This window comes from Brachycentrus maculatus, unplaced genomic scaffold, assembly GCF_059751285.1.
Source record: "Brachycentrus maculatus isolate JH-2025_06_01 unplaced genomic scaffold, ASM5975128v1 h1tg000303l, whole genome shotgun sequence".
Classification (NCBI taxonomy): domain Eukaryota; kingdom Metazoa; phylum Arthropoda; class Insecta; order Trichoptera; family Brachycentridae; genus Brachycentrus; species Brachycentrus maculatus.
The window spans coordinates 1,398,955-1,416,597 of record NW_028281053.1 but is presented as its reverse complement, the minus strand read 5'-3'; the positions used below and the strand labels follow the sequence as shown (position 1 = coordinate 1,416,597).

Here is a 17,643-nt window from a genome sequence, read left to right as displayed (position 1 = left end):
CATTAAATTGTAAAATTTATAGTTGGGTAACGTCACCCATGTTAGACAGCCACCCTTTTAAAAACAGTAAAAAATGTCCCAATATACCTTAATATTATTTATTTATAACAACATGTCATTCTACAAAGTTAATGTCGAATTAATAAATAATGTTAGTTAGTTTCTTAGTGTATGATAAAATATATAAATGAATAAATAAATTCGTGATTCGACCGTACAATACGTTTCCTAAACCCGTTCTATGACAGAATTATTTAGTACTTTATAAAAATGGGATTATGAAGACCTAAATATTATAATATGGTCGTACAATGGGCACTTTCATATTATCCAGGTATCCAATAATGGTGCTCTTATCCTGCCATTAAGTGGAACTCCAGGAATAGGTGTCTACAGCTGGGAAATCCCACAGCTTAAAAACCCTTTTTTACTACTGGAGCTTTTTTACAAACCCACTAGTAAAAACGTAATAAATTCTAAAACCCTTTCAAAATGTATCCAATAATTTCATCCATAATCTTCATTTATAAATTTTATTTAACTCAACGTACTGCTCCATTCAATTCATGCTTAATTGTGTTTGAAATTAAACCCTTTAAAGAAAATTCTTTACACTAAACATATCTCCCATACTAAAAATACCTCGATCTAGTTAAAATAACCATATTCTCTGATTTATCTTAACAATGACATCTGAGCATAGATGAAGAAGAATATGGAAGTCCAAGTAATTGCAGGGCGTATGACCTGTCATATGTGGTTTAAGTGAAGATTCACCATTCTATCCACGATTGACAACCACACCATTAATTTCTTTGGAAATCATATAATTCACATGTCGTTTCATGTGTTAGTTTGCGGTGTATATATCTATTAATGATACTATACTGCAGTTTCCTATAGTTTTTAATTTTTATTATATGTATTTATAAAAAAAACATATTCTTTATATGTATGTATTTGAGTTACTTCAAAAATATATGTAGGTAGGTAACAAAATACACTGTAATACACACATCCAACGTGAAATAAACATTTAATTAATTGATTCGGCAGTCCCTTGGTAGTAATATCTATCCATTTTTTATTCAAGTTTTAATTGGTGAATCCCACTATTTCTTAAAATCTATTGTGACACGCATCATTGAAACACGTATCACAAAATATTTTACGAAAAAGTTGTATTTACCAAGTAAAAATAAATTTAAAAAATTCACATTTTTGTAAGTCATATAAAATAAATATAAACAAAAACAATAATAATTCAAATTAAACCACAAAGTTCATGGCATTGTGTCGAAAAGCTTTAGGGTGGCTCTGTCGACATACATATAATGACAAATATTGGTTTGGGTACGTTCTAAACAAGTGGCTAACCCTTGTCATAATAATTAAACTACACTCATACATAACCGCAAATCCACCCCTAAAAAGGTTGCTAATTATTTAAAACAACACCCTAATAAGGCGTTTGCGTAGGAACTTTCTTGGGTTATGATTAATAAAAAGGTGTAAGGGTTGGGGGTAATTTGCGCTTTGTCTAGTTCATCTGGTGAGATGAAACGCTATGGTAATTTTTCAAACTAATTTATTCACAAAATCATCAGTTTAACTAGAGCCTTAAATTTAATCCAGAATTAACATCATATATTATGTATAGATCTGGCGATTAATTTTGTTGAACTCAATTTTAATATATTCATATATATTTAATGTTAAAATCAAACACTGATTTTTGATAAATTTTGTTTATTAAAAGCATTGATAACTTTATGGTATGGTAATATAACACTCTTTTATCATTCATCCACATTCGTTCACATTGTGTAATACCACTCTTAGAAAAGTGGTATTACACAAACTGAACGATGAATGGTAAGGAGAGAGATAATGATTTTTGAGTATACTAAATTGTATTTTATTGTTTAAAAAAAACACATTAAAAAAATTGTGACAATTGTTTTAAAATTCTAAAACAAGGCGAAACAATTCACAAAATCAATTTTTTGTGTGGTTTTTTAACAATAAAATACAATTTGGTAGACTCAAAAAATCAGTGTTTGATTTTAATATTTGATAAATAAATCATATATTATATCGAAAAGAATGTATGGGGTTGACAAAAAGGATGAGAGTAGACTGAGTGTAGTCGAAATGCAATCTCTCAGATGAATGTGCGGTAATACGATGTGTGATAGATGTTCGAATGGAGAAATAAGGAAAGAATTCAAAAGATAAGCGTTTTCGATAAAATTAAGAATGGTGTGTTGAGATAGTTTGGACATGTGGAACGAATGAGTGAGGAAAGAAGTTATGAGGTAAATGTGGTTGGGAAAAGGAGCGGAGGAAGACTGAGATAAACTTGGCACGATCAGATTTATTAAATACTTGAAAGCGGTCTGGTCAGAAGTCGGTATAATCGATGGGTATGTATGAGGATTTGCATGAATTTTGAAGAGCCAATCTCTGCCTACCCCTGCAGAAAGCATCATGATTGTTAGATTATTAGTTAGGGATGTATAAAAAAAATACTATTATTTTTGCTATGTAAATTTTTGATAGTACGGGAAAGGTGCGTTTAATTATATATATTTTTTAAAACTACACACTCAGCGAAAAAATTCAACAAATTTAGAATTTTAGACTTTAAAAAAGACAATTGTTTATGAAAAGCTTTTTTATATCAGTTAAAAAGCTGCTTTTCTACTACCTACCTAGATTTAAAAGTACGAGCTCGCCTCTGCCTAGTAATATATGGTTTGGTTTAGTTCAAAACTTGTGGTGCAAATAAATACCGACATCCTGCATAATACCCATGACTATCTGCCTTACGACGGATCTGGAGAAATTACCATATATATAGTTTTAGAATCAGACCCGGATAAAGAAATTATCATAAATAAATTGGTCATTATTTATTGCGAATTTTCTAATTCAGTGTAGTTTATAGGAAGATAATGTAAATTGTATATTTTTTCGTTATTTTTTTACCCTGTTAATCCAACATAGACTGCGTTTTTCTTTTCCCCGTTGATTTGTATTTGTGATCTGTATTTTTGTAGCATATATTTTGTAATTTAATATTGTTTTTAAATAAGTTGATATGGTCTTCTGCATAAAAATCCAATAAAAAAATCTTGCCAATTGATTTGGCATTCACTTTTTGGTAATAAATATTCATTTTTATTTAAGTTTTACTTACTATTTTTTGACATCTCATCAAAGATGAAGAAGAATATGGAAGTCTGGGCATTTACGGGGCTGACGACCGTCATAGGCTAGTTTAAGTGAGCACTTTACACACGTGTAACAGTAACGTTAAGTTTTCTTTTTGCCAATTTGTACACTGACTTTTCAATTTACTTTTTAATTTAAATATAACTTGGTAAATATCACTATTTTTTAAAATCTATTGTGACGTATTTCGATGCATTTCGCATCATAAGCTGTATATATGGTAAATGTATATCGAAACTTGTGTCACAGTAGATTTTAATAAATGCTTGTTTAATCAACGAATACATGAATATAAAATTAATTACAACATTTTGAGTGTGTCGAAATACTTGTTCACAAAATTTGGATTATCTCCAATTACAGGAGTTATTTTCATATTATTTTTGACATCTCATCAAAGATGAAGAAGAATATGGAAGTCCGGGCATTTACGGGGCTGACGACCGTCATAGGCTGGTTTATGTGATCACTTTACACACGTGTAACATTCACCAATTCTACCCATTATTGACAACCACACTACTCAAATTCTTGGAAGTTCTGTATATATGAACCAATTTAGAAACCTTGTTCTTGAATCACTAGAACTTCACTAGAGACATCTATTGGTGAGATGTAAAGAAGCTTTTTACTAAGCAGAAACTAAAGTAAAGTGATCACTTACACCAGCCTATGACGGTCGTCAGCCCCGTAAATGCCCAGACTTCCATATTCTTCTTCATCTTTGATGAGATGTCAAAAATAATATAAAATTAATTAATTAAATAATTTATCTTGCATCCTTGTGAATACCTGTGTTATTAAGAAAATATATTTCTTCAGTTTTTTATTACTAGATTCAGCAGTCACTTTGTGATAACATGTATACATTTTCAATTTAAATTTAATTTGGCAAATAACCGTTTTTCTTATTAGAGATATTTGGTAGGAAATGGTGGTATTTAAAATGAAAATATATCGTTTTCGGTAGCCGAGATAATTCATTAAAATACGATAAAATCTCACATGGCCTACGCGAGGAGCCACTAATAAAGATATAATGAAATAATCTGACTCCCACGCCTCGTTTGGTGGGCATAAATGATTTAAAAACTCCGGAATAATTAAATCCTAGTTTTGGATGTAAAGCCGTTTAAGATATAAAATAGCGAAACGGAAAAAAACAATTTCAGGAAAATATTTTCATTTTAAACCTTTTCATAAAGGATTACGATTTAAAAATATAATACAAGTAAGGCTACATACGTTTAAGCTACAGAACTTTTGAAAAGCGTTTCTTATTAAAATAATTTTATAAATGTTTTGAAAATAAGCATGAAAATTAAATTTTATTTTGAAAAATAAACAATATTCTTGTAAAGTGAAATGGTTAGAACGCCGTAGCTATAGTGCTGAGAGTTCCAGGTTCAATTACCTGAGGGATCATAATAAAGAAAAGTAATTTTTTCTTTCATAATTATTTAATATAGTTTTTTTTTTTAAATTAACATAGATGAAGAAGAAGATGAATATACAGGGCTTATGAACTTTCATAGGCTGGTTAATTGATCACTTTAGACACGTGCAAAATTTGTCATTCTTCCCATTATTAACAACCACATTACATATTTGTGTACTAGTATTTTGGAACCACTCAAAATGTTGTATATTATAAAATTTTATTTTAAAATATAATAAATAATAATAATATTAAATTTGGATAACTTATATAGAGCCATTTTTGTAAAATAATACCTCAAGGGCGCTTCACTGTGAATGAATTGGGGAAAATATTATGGTGGATACTATTTAGTAAACAAATGTGTTTATAGTCTTTTTCTAAAGATCATCTCACTCTCACTGTTTCTAACCATTGGTGGAAGAGCATTCCACGCCGTCGGTCCCGCAACAGCAAAGGCACGCTCGCCAAACTTAGTGCGCTGGTTGCAAGCTGGTAAGATCACTTTGCCCATTGCAGGGATAATCTAATGTGGGCCAAACAGGAACTTCTCAGCATTTGCTTAATGCTGGAAGGTCTCTGTTCCCAAGACTGCGTTGTTTGGATGGACTCGTAGGTTTGATGCATAAGATTGATCACCTTGCCTTCGTGCAATTAGAGATCAAGATAATATTACGTCGATATGATATATTAGAGTGTAAAATTACTGATATTTATTTTCACCCCATTCCCCTGGACCTCCAGTACAGTAGCTATACACGCTAACCATAACACCGAGGAGGCGGACGCTATAATAATAATAATAAAACAACTATGCCTAATGGATGTCCGCCTCCGTAGTGTTATGGTCAGCACGCTCGGACATCATTCTGACATTCAAGTTTCGATTCCCAATTGGAGAGTCAATTAAATATGAGTGTTTTTTTCACTGTAATATTTATTCAATATTACCCTGGACTGGTACCCGATGCAGAGGGATGATCACCTTTTCCTCATGTGTTAACGATCAAGATAACACTGCGTTTGTTTGATGCAGTGCCCTATGCACCATCGAGGTGCTGATAAGGGTTCGAAGAAGATACATAATCGTGATTTCAGAAAAAATGTCCAGATGTATTCATTCAAATAATAAAAAAAAATCCCGTTTACAAATACAGATGAATTGAATCTAGCCATATGACACTTAACCCTTTTGTAGGTACACTCCCATCAGCACTGGGTTAAATCTCTACACACACTGGCGACATGACACAAAATTAGATTTGCAGCAAATTGTCACATCTCGCTTGTGGGAATTCACCCAATACATTTGTGGAGGTCTTCACCAAAACGTTACGATCCTATTATAAATGATTTTAAGTAATCATGAATTCTAGCTTGTAAAATTGTTTCGGTGCGATTTAATGATTTCATATTGGTTAAACAACGGATTGGTCACGTTTTATCGCAACTTTAATTAAGATTTGGATAGAAAACAGTAGACAGAACAGATTTTCATTTAAAGGATTTTGACGTGCAATATTGGAAATGTAACTTTTTGGTGAGGACCTCCACATTTATTGTAACACGCTTTTAACATGTCCATTGTGTGATAATATAATTGAGTCATGTTCGCTATTTCCAATTTCGATTTAACATCGAATTTCGCATAATCGATTCAAATATTCGTCATCATAATTAGGAGCTAATATGTATAATGGACAAAATGACCAACGTCACAAAAGTGTATGAGTGATCACTTAAACCAGACGAATGCCAGGTCGTAAGCCCTAAGATGCTGAGAGTTAAATTTTCTTTAGTATATTAAAGGCGGTGGATTCTTCGTCTCAACTTGAGATGACTATAATGTATGTTTGTGAGCGCGTGTATATATATATATATATATATATATATATATATATATATATATATATATATATATATATATATATATATATATATATATATATATATATATATATATATATATATATATATATATATATATATATATATATATATATATATATATATATATATATATATATATATATATTATATATATATATATATATATATATATATACACATAAATATATTTCATTCTTCTTTTGCCAACTCCATATTTTACTAAAGTTTTTTTTATTAAAGTATTACTTGGTAAATACCACTATTTTTTTAAAATTTATTTTGACAGATGTTTCGATGCATTTCGCTACATTTTAAAACACGTGTCACAATATATTTTAAGAAATAGTGATATTAACCAAGTAAAACTTAATTCAAAATGGATAGATATTGCCACAAGGTGACTACCGATTCAATTAATCCACATTTTACTTACCAAAGGTTGGAACCAGGATTCCATTGCGTACTGCTAGTTTAGCTTTCGTTTATAGGGTATACTGTATGGTATATTATCGATCGCTCCTTTCAACAGCGTCATATACCAAAAATCGACAATTTTCAGATGTGCATGTTTTCGAAATGCCCAAAAAATGTACTATATCCCAGCAAAAGTGGGATATTTTAAATTTAACATTTACCCGCTACAGGGCAGAAAGTGTTGTTTTCGCATTTTGAAGAAAAGGTATCGTTTCATTATTTTTTTTAATGAACTTAATATTTTTCAGATGGAGAAAAAACATTCAGGTTTTACCTAAAAAGATCTGTTGCACAGTAAAAAGTTCAATAAGTGACTTGATATTTATTTTTAATACATTATATTATATTTTTAAACTTTAAGAACGATCTCCTGAAAAATCTTTTTTTTGACGTTTATGACGTTGTTGAAAGGAGTGAGCGATATGTATAATTCCTCTGGCCTAATGTAAGACCATGGGAATAAATTAATTGGCCCGATTACAAAGGCAGGTATTACGTAGTATAATTTACTATATGTGTACATATATTATGCATACATGTGTGTTAATAATCTCTCTCTTGGGATAATGTGTTTACGTAATTGAATTATGAAGTACCCATAACTTGAGTTATCTGGACTAGACGCGTAGCTAAGTGGAATAATTATTGGTCATAAAGGGTAGCTGTCAATATTAGAGAAGAAAATTGTGTCCACAGTTTTGAAAAAGAATTTATCATAGACATTATTTTTTATTATTTTTTGACATCTCATCAAAGGTAAAGAAGAATATAGAAGTCTGGGCATTTATGGGGCTGACGACCGTCATAGGCTGGTTTAATTAATCACTTTACACACGTGTGACATTCACCAATTATACCCATTACAGATGTCAAAAATAATATGAAAAATAACTCCTATAATTGAAGATAATCCAGATTTGTGTTTTGACACCCTCAAAATGATGTAGACATTATTTTACATAAATTGATTCGGCAGTCACTTATTGGTAATATCCATCTATTTTTAATTAAGTTAACTGACTAAACAACTAACTAACAATCACGCCGCTTCCCGCAGGGGTAGGCAGAGAGAATAGAACGCCACACCACTCTGTCTTTGCAAACATTCTTCGCCTCTTCCACGTTCATGCATCTCCTCATACATACTCGCCGATTGATTAATTTAAAAAAAAAAATTATCATCGATTATCATTATTATTATTATCGATTAATTTAAGTTTTACTTGGTAAATGCCACTATTTTCTTACAATCTATTGTGTCACGTGTTTCGATGCATTCCGTATTGATTGAAAGAGATGACTTAAATTAAATTTGCACAATTTTTCATTTGAACAATATTGTAACATAAACTTGATTTACGACATTTTGAGTGTGTCCAAATAATTGTTCATAAATCTTAGTTATCTCCGATTAGGAGTTAAAATTATTTTTTGACATCACAAAAAAGATCAATAAGGATATGGAGGTCTTGGCATTTACAAGGCTTACGATCGTTAAGAACACAAGAACAAATTTATAAGACAAATGAAGCTAGAAAAATGAGTAGAGGAAGACCGGGGAAAACTTGGTATGATCAGGTATATCAATTTAAAAAATTCCATACTCATTTTATTCAATATTACCCTGGACTGGTACCTGAAGCGGAGGGCTGATCACCTTTCCTTCATGTGTAAACGATCAAGATAACACCGCATTTATATGACGCAGTGCCCTATGCACCATTGAGGTGCGGATAAGGGTTTTATTATTATTATTATTATATACTCATTTTATGTTTGTAATACGGTATAGAGTGATTTCGTAACAGCGCTTTTTTCTGCGTAATAGGAATATATGGTAAGTATAAATTACCATTTTCTTTCAGACATACATGTCGACATGTTCTTTTATGGTTACATACTCGTGTGCTCATTGTTGATACATGTGCAGTCTACTGTGTGACTAGGGCTTCCTACGTTCGCATTCCAAATAAAGGTTTCATGTGTCAATTGTGTTAGCATCCCTCATGCCAAATAAATCTCGCTTAATAGGGGCAGGTTTTGGGTTTTTACCCTTTCAAAAGTATCTCTACTAAAGTATTCCAATGAAACTTGACCTAACATATATATCTCGTCATATACATAATTCGCCGCCTTCGTAGTGTAATGGTCAGCATGCTCGCCTACCGTTCTGGAGGTCCCGGGTTCGATTCCCAGGGGGGTTTAATAAATATAAGTGATTTTTTCACTCTAATATTTATTCAATATTACACTGGACTGGTACCTGAAGTTGAGGGCTGATCACCTTTCCTTCGTGTCGTAATCGATCGAGATAACACTGCGTTTATGTGAAGCAGTGCCCTATGCACCATTGGGGTGCGGTAAGGGATTAATTATTATTATTATACATAATTAAATTATTCAATAATATAAATAATCAAATAAATTATTATAATTAATTGAAATTGTCCGCCTCCGTAGTGTAATAGTCAGCTCGCTCGGCTACCGTTCTGGAAGTGCCGGGTTCGATTCCCAGGGGGGGGGGTCAAATAAATAAAAGTGATTTTTTCACTCTAATATTAATTCAATATTACCCTGGACTGGTACCTGAAGTAGGGGGCTGATCACCTTTCTTTCATGTGTTAACGATCAAGATAACACTGCGTTTATATGATGCAGTGCCCTATACACCATTGGGGTGCAAATAAGTGTAAAAATATAAATTATCTAGAAGCTTACAATACATATGTATGTTTAAAACTGTATTTTTACCCAAAGAAAAAGTGGTGGACGTTCTGTCTGCCTACCCCTGCGGGGAAGCAGCGATATGGTTAGTAAGCTATTGCATTGACTATAATTGTTGACTTTAATGTCTTTATATAAACAATCAAGAAGCCAACAATATTTGATTTATGTTTAGAAGTCTATTTTTACGAAAAAAGGAAGCGTGGTTTGGCGTTCTATTCTCTCTGCTTATCCCTGCAGGGAAGCGGTTAGGTGGTTAGTTAGCTAGTGTTTTGACTAAAATTGTAAACATCAATATCTTTAGTTAAATAATCTAGAAGTTTTAATGACTTATTTATTATATATTTAAAATGTTACTTTGTTTTAAAAACACTATAAATATTTTATAATAACTTAATTATAATGTCCACTGGTTTCGAAGCTAACCGCTTCTTTATCAAGACTGATTAATACTAATTATTTTTTGTAAAATCAGTATTAATCAGTCTTGATAAAGAAGCGGTTAGCTTTGAAACCGGAAGACATTAAATATATGTTATAATAAAATATTTATAGTGATATTAAAAAAGTTACATTTTAATTGTAAAGTGGAGAAGTTAGTGCTTCAAATACAAATTAAACTTATTTATTCATTTATTTAATGGAAAACCAAAAGCATATTTACAAAAAAAATATAAAAATAACAAAATAACAAAAATTTTAATTCCAAATACAGGTTTTCACTCAAAAGTAATAAAAAAACTGTCTGGTAAGTAATTTTAGTATTACATATGTTTAAAAGTGTATTTTTACTCTCAGAACTATAACTTCCGTAATTCTTTCAGTGTTCGACTGAAAACTGAAAACAATTCCCGAGCCCTGGGGGAAATGTGTACACATGGAAGCTTGAATTGTTAAAATTCAATACCCCGTTTCAAGAGAAACCTACGTCGTCTATAAAAGCCTTCTCTAAATGACAATTCGCTACTCGTATCAGATTTATACATAGACTGAAAGATCATATCATAATATATGGTATTATACATATTTCATACACATAGAGTGGTATTCGTCTCAAATTTGAATGTTTCATGGTATTTTTAACGTAATTTATATAAATATTTATATAATTTTTATTAACATGGGTACTATAATGTTTCATATTATTTTTTTGCCATCTCAACATAGATGAAGAAGAAAATGTGAAATGTGTCTCTAGTGAATTCAAGCACCATGATTCGAATTTGAACTATATATACATAGAAGCTCCAAGAATTTGAGTACTGTGGTTGTCAATCATGGGTAGAAGGTAGAACTGGTGAATGTTACACGTGTGTAGAGTGATCATTTAAACCAGCCTATGACGGTCGTAAGCCTCGTAAACGCCCAGACTTGATATCTGTTGAGATGTCAAAAAATTGTATAAAAAATAACTCCTAATTGGAGATAATCCAGTTTTGTGAACAAGTATTTACACACGCTTAAAATGTTTTTTTAATAAAAAAAATATATAATTGAATTTCAATGATAGACATTTCTAATTTTGAAAATTATGAAATAAGTTACGCTGTTATACGCCGTGCTATCCCATAAAAAGACTAAGCTCTTGTGCTTGGAGAGGAACTTACATTTATTATTTATTGTTAATGTTTGTGAGTGATATAATTTATTTTTATTATTACTATAACTATTTTTTGTGTATATATTTATCAATATAAGGTTTTTCTAAGCGTTTCGTGTCTTAAATTTTTTCACATCTGTAGGAACGTTATTAAAGTATTTCGTTTCCAAATAGTGATAAATACATTCTGTTGGAATTGTTAGGTATTGCATTTTAATATATGTTTTACTTGGTAAATACCACTTTTCCTCAAAATCTATTGTGAGGCATGTTTTATTTTAAGAAATAGTTAAATACCGAGAAAATGTTCATTCAATATGGACAGATTTTACCACAAAGTGACAGCCGAATCAATCAATAAAATTACTTATTTTGAAGTGAAGTTTTCATAAGACCTTTTTTAAAATAATTTATATCAGTAAAAATAAGGGTTGATTATCTTTAGTTTCTTTCACTCTCATAAATTAAAATTATTACACCTTGTTCCATATAAAGGCCAAATTATGAATTATCTTGAAAATTAAGAAATCCAAAAAAACCTGAATTGTAATAATAATTTATTAAATAATATATTGTTTCAAAATTCTTCACCATTGCTTTCCATTTTTCCTTTGTTTTCAAACTCCGTCCCTTGACTAACCCCTACCCCTTACTTTCCCCTCTCCTTATTTATGGAACAATTTTATATTTTATATTTTAGTTACTATACAGACCTGAATGATGGAAGTTTAACTTCTGAAACATGTAGTCTATAATAAAACTCAAGTGGTAAAAAACGAAGTGTTTTCTTTAATCATTGTAACATGTCTTACCACAAAGTTAATGCCGAAACAATAAATAAAATATTTAGTTTCTTTTGTAAAAATATGCATCCATTAGTATTGCTACTAGAACTCCATCGTGTACTGCTAGCTTTCACTGATGGGCTTTTGAAAGCCGAACAGCGTCATGAATAATTTCGTAAAAGGTCAAAATATATTAATTTCCCTGCATGATTTGAGCAGTACTACATCCTGTGATACGAGGGGCCTATTGTCGGCAATTCTCGACTCATTTCAGAAATTTTCTTTTTATTAACATGCCTCCTTAAGACTTGCTTTCTTTTATAGCGTGATTTATTACTTTGGCGAAGAATAATCCGCAGGCTGAAAAACGCTTTTAGAGAAGCATTCTTTTGGACTTGAATTCATATAAAAGAATTTCTAAGGTATATTACCGTGCAGTGAGTAAAAGAGGAAAAGTCACAAAATTAAAAATTCCAAAAAACTTTTTCATTTAAGTATGGTCACTATGACAGTTGTGAGTTATGAATTGGTATGAATTTAGGACGCGGCGCGTTATGGAAACATGGAAATAAATAAAAAAACATTTTTTCTGATGCTTTAAAATAAATCCAAAAGTAACTACGAAATTTCACTATTTCAGTTATATACATGACCATATTTGAATGAATCTCATCTGTGTTCAAGACAAAATGGCTTTATACTTCGCAAATTCTCTACCGAGGACAGCTCTATCAACAAAAATTTCCAAATTATCAAAATTACAGCTAACTCACGAAAGCTAAAACAACGCTACCTATTTATAACAACAACATAAGTGCAACTTTTGCTCTTATGTGCTGATTAAGTAAAGTATATTTCATATCATAACATTCAATTAGACTGTATATATTACAAAAATACGAAATGACAGCTGGTAAAGAGTAAAAAAATGGCTTTTACGAAAACTTTGAGCTCTGGTGGAAGGCTAAAAGTGGTATGGAATATTTAAAAAAAAGAGTTTTTTACGTTATGTGCAATCTAAAATGCAACTTTTTAGACCCATTTGTCTTTGATGTGCAAAAGAAGAATTTTGTTCATACATCAACGGCCCACTATAATATATAACGTACATCTTTAAGAAATTAATACATACTGATGGGAGAAAATTTACGAATTTTAGATAAACGTTATGTAGGTAAAGTAACAAATAATGCTTTAACTTACCGAACGTAAAGTGGATGATTATGGAAGCAGAATGGTTAATCTGAAAAAGAAAATAAATATATGATTCAATATCTTTAAAAACCACGATAATTTATTAAATATGGAGAATTAAAGTAAAAGAAAAAAAATGCCAAAATAAATCATAATATTATCACCATTTTACGTGTGGCCTTGCAATAAATAATAAGATTGATTTTGAATAACTGACATAATGCCTTTGTAATAAAATAAAACCACAAGGGTACTTATCTCAGGATGTTGCGTGTATATAGAACAGACAGAAAGATAAATGAAGAGGTATTTAGGTACTTGGTTGTAACAGAAAAAAAAATCGATTACTGATTTTAATTAAGTGAAAGAAAGTTTAGTTAATATGAAAATAACTCCTGTAATTGGAGATAATCCAGATTTTGTGAACAAGTATTTGGACACACTCAAAATGTTGGCGTTTCTCATGAGTGTGATTACAATCCAGGATTCGGACCTGACATACTAATATAAGAGTTTCTGCTTAGTAAAAAGCTTCTTTACATCTCACCAATAGATGTCTCTAGTGAAGTTCTAGTGATTCAAGAACAAGGTTTCTAAATTGGTTCATATTTACAGAACTTCCAAGAATTTGAGTAGTGTGGTTGTCAATAACGGGTAGAATTGGTGAAGTTACACGTGTGTAAACTGATCACTTAAACCAGTCTATGACGGTCGTCAGCCCCGTAAATGCCCAGGCTTCCATATTCGTCTTCATCTTTGATGAGATGTCGAAAAATAATATGAAAATAACTCCTGTAATTGGATATAATCCAGATTTTGTGAACAAGTATTTGGACACAATCAAAATGGTGGAAAGTTGAGTATCTAGTATATACACACTATCAAACAAAAAAAAAACAAAACAAAACTGGTTATAATTTCTCCAGTAAAAATAATGTAGAGAGATTAAGGGTAGAAGAAGCATAGGTAGAAAGAGATCCGTATCATAAAGGAATGGACCAAAATTCAAGATACTAAGAACCCGAGAAAGAAACTGCAGTAACTGAATTATTTCGACATAAATATAATACAATATTGTTATGGGAAAAAGTACTTTTTATTAATTTTCTTTAAAGTTTTATAAATAAGTATTTTGAAACTCAGTGAGGGCACATTATTGTAATTTGTAAATAATACCCTAATTGTCGTAGGCCGGGATAGCAGGTAATAGGTAGTACAGTGTAGGTAAAATCCATCAAAGTACGATACAATCCGTAAAGATTGCTAGTATTCCAAGAGTCGCAGTATTTAAAGAAATAAACCAATGCCGTAGGGGATGCCTAATATATATGGCCAGTATTGTATATAAGTAAATGAAATAAATAAAATAGCAAAATGTTGAGAGGTATTGATTATTGAACCCTAAGATATTTTAGTTTTGCGGTCACCTTTCAAACACAGAGGCCTAAAAAGATGAAATGACCTTTCGCAAGTAAAAACAAAAACATTAAAAACCATTATTGGTAACAGACGACTGACGTCATCCTCGAAATGAAAATGAAAGGAAAACAGTCACCTGGAAAATTGAAAGGCCAAAATATCAAAAAGATAATTACATTACGGCGGGTTCTTTCCCATACAGTTCTCAGCTGAGTAAACAATGCTTTGGGAAAACTTCTGGATGGGATTAAAGTTAATAATATATCAATTTTGTGTGCTATGTAAGTATTCAACTTGCAACAAGAGGATACAAAAAGTAAATGATGTATACATATATGCATAAATATATATATATATATATATATATATATATATATATATATATATATATATATATATATATATATATATATATATATATATATATATATATATATATATATATATAAATATATATAAATATATATAAATATATATATATATATATATATATATATATATATATATATATATATATATATATATATATATATATATATATATATATAAATATATATTTATATATATATATAGATATATATATATATATATATATATATATATATATATATATATATATATATATATATATATATATATATATATACATATATTTATATATATTTATATATATATATATATAATATATATATATATATATATATATATATATATATATATATATATATATATATATATATATATATATATATATATATATATATATATATATATATTTATGTATTCATATATTTATACATATATATATATATATATATATATATATATATATATATATATATATATATATATACATATATTTATATATATATATATATATATATATATATATATATATACATATATACATATATATATATATATATATATATATATATATATATATATATATATATATATATATATATATATATACATTGAAATAAAATATGCAATTTTTGACTTAGATGTGGCTTTAAAAGTAAATTCAACTTAAAATTAAAAAGCGGGTATTTTATTCAGGTTAAATGTTTTAAATAACATGGATTAATCTGACAGGGATTTTAGAGTTTTTTAACGTTTTTTGCCAGTATACTCACGGTATATTCCTTTGACATCTCACGCAGCCGATAGCGTGTTGAATTGTATATTTGATAGTACACCCTTAAGTGGCTTTGTGCAGTATTGTACTGACTGGAGCTTTGTAAGGGAGCTTCCAGATTCCTTTCGAGATAGTGTCAGTCGCAATCCAAAGCTCGATTGCAATCTGTAGCCGGTGTATTTCAAACTCCAGTGTGTTTGTTTGGTCTACAGTCTTCTTATTTCTATTCTTATCAAGCAATGAAGAACGAAGGGCAACGTGGAAGAGTTGGCCAAACGCTTGGCTGCGAAATCCGTGTCGTGGGTTCGACTACTACAAATTGCAAAAAGTGGGCAGTTATTTTATACTTATGCCGAAAATATCATATTTTCTGACCCTTAACCGTACTTAGCAAAGAAATAAAAGTAAAACAAATTTATGAGGTGAATACGGTTGGTAATAGAAGCAGAGGAAGTTTGAGGAAACTTTGCATGATCAATTATTTTAAATACTTAAAAGTGGTAAGGGAAGGAGTCGAAATAATCCTCCGGTATGATGAGGAAATACATGACTGTAAGAGATATTGCAAAAATATTGTAGTTTGCAATGACAGATTGGTGTGGCGTTCTATTCTTTCTGCCTACCCCTGCGGCAAAGTGGCATGATGGTTTTATTTATTTTTATTTATATTTATATACAGGGCTTTTTTTCATGTAACGCGGTGGAACGGCGTTCCAGCATTTTTTTTCACTGATATTTAATTTTTAAATTTTCAAAATCAATTACACGAGACAATGTTTGCACTTACGTAATTATGATCCGCCTCCGTAGTGTTATAGCCAGCACGCTCGGCTACCGTTATGGAGGTCCCGGGTTCGATTCCCAGGGAGGGAGTCAAATAAATATACGTGATTATTTCACTCTAATATTTATTCAATATTACCCTGGACTTGTACCTGAAGTGGAGGGCTGATCACCTTTCCTTCGTGTGTTAATTATCAAGATAACAATGCTTTAATATGATGCAGTGCCCTATGCACCGTTGGGGTGCGGATAAGGGCTTTAAAAAAATCTAAATTTATTTAATTCCTCAAAACGATAAAATATGATATTGTAATGAATATTTAAATGACATTTGAATATATTTTTCCGGATTTTTTTTTGTTTTAAAAAAAGCCCGGTAAATATATTTATATATATACATATATGTATAAATATATAAATATATTTATATATTTATATATATATATATATATATATATATATATATATACATATATATATATATATATATATATATATATATATATATATATATATATATATATATATATATATATATATATATATATATAAATATAAATATATACATATATATATATATATATATATATATATATATATATATATATATATATATATATATATATATATATATATATATATATATATATATGTTGATCTGTTTTCCGTGTTGAAGATCTCTTAGTCAACTTTAGGAGATATGGGTAACTTTGATTTAGAGTTCCCCATATGTACGATAGGAGTATTATCTTATTGCGTTACAACATATTAATGTTGAAGAGGCAATTTGCGGGCAATCGCCTGAATACTTCCACTCTGTGTACTTTCCGGTAGCCCTAGGGGAAACACCGACTACTGAATACTTAATTTAGGGTGTATTATTAAGTTCATCAACAAAACTCGGTTCATTGTGTAATATAAGACGTTTTATATTGTGTATGTACGAAATAGGTAAGAG

At 29.9% G+C, this 17,643-nt stretch overlaps 1 protein-coding gene across 4 annotated transcripts in view; it reads right to left on the bottom strand.

The window, feature by feature from the left end:
• LOC148304829 (diuretic hormone 45-like) overlaps nt 1–17,643 on the bottom strand; it is a 171,463-nt gene that overhangs the window by 31,698 nt on the left and 122,122 nt on the right. For 2 of the 4 annotated variants that reach the window (XM_088267688.1, XM_088267687.1), the window contains exon 3: nt 13,352–13,391. The exons of the other annotated variants lie outside the window; for them this stretch is intronic. The gene's annotated coding sequence lies outside the window, so the exon portion shown is untranslated. The remainder of the gene's footprint in view (nt 1–13,351; nt 13,392–17,643) is intronic. 4 annotated transcript variants of the gene reach the window in all.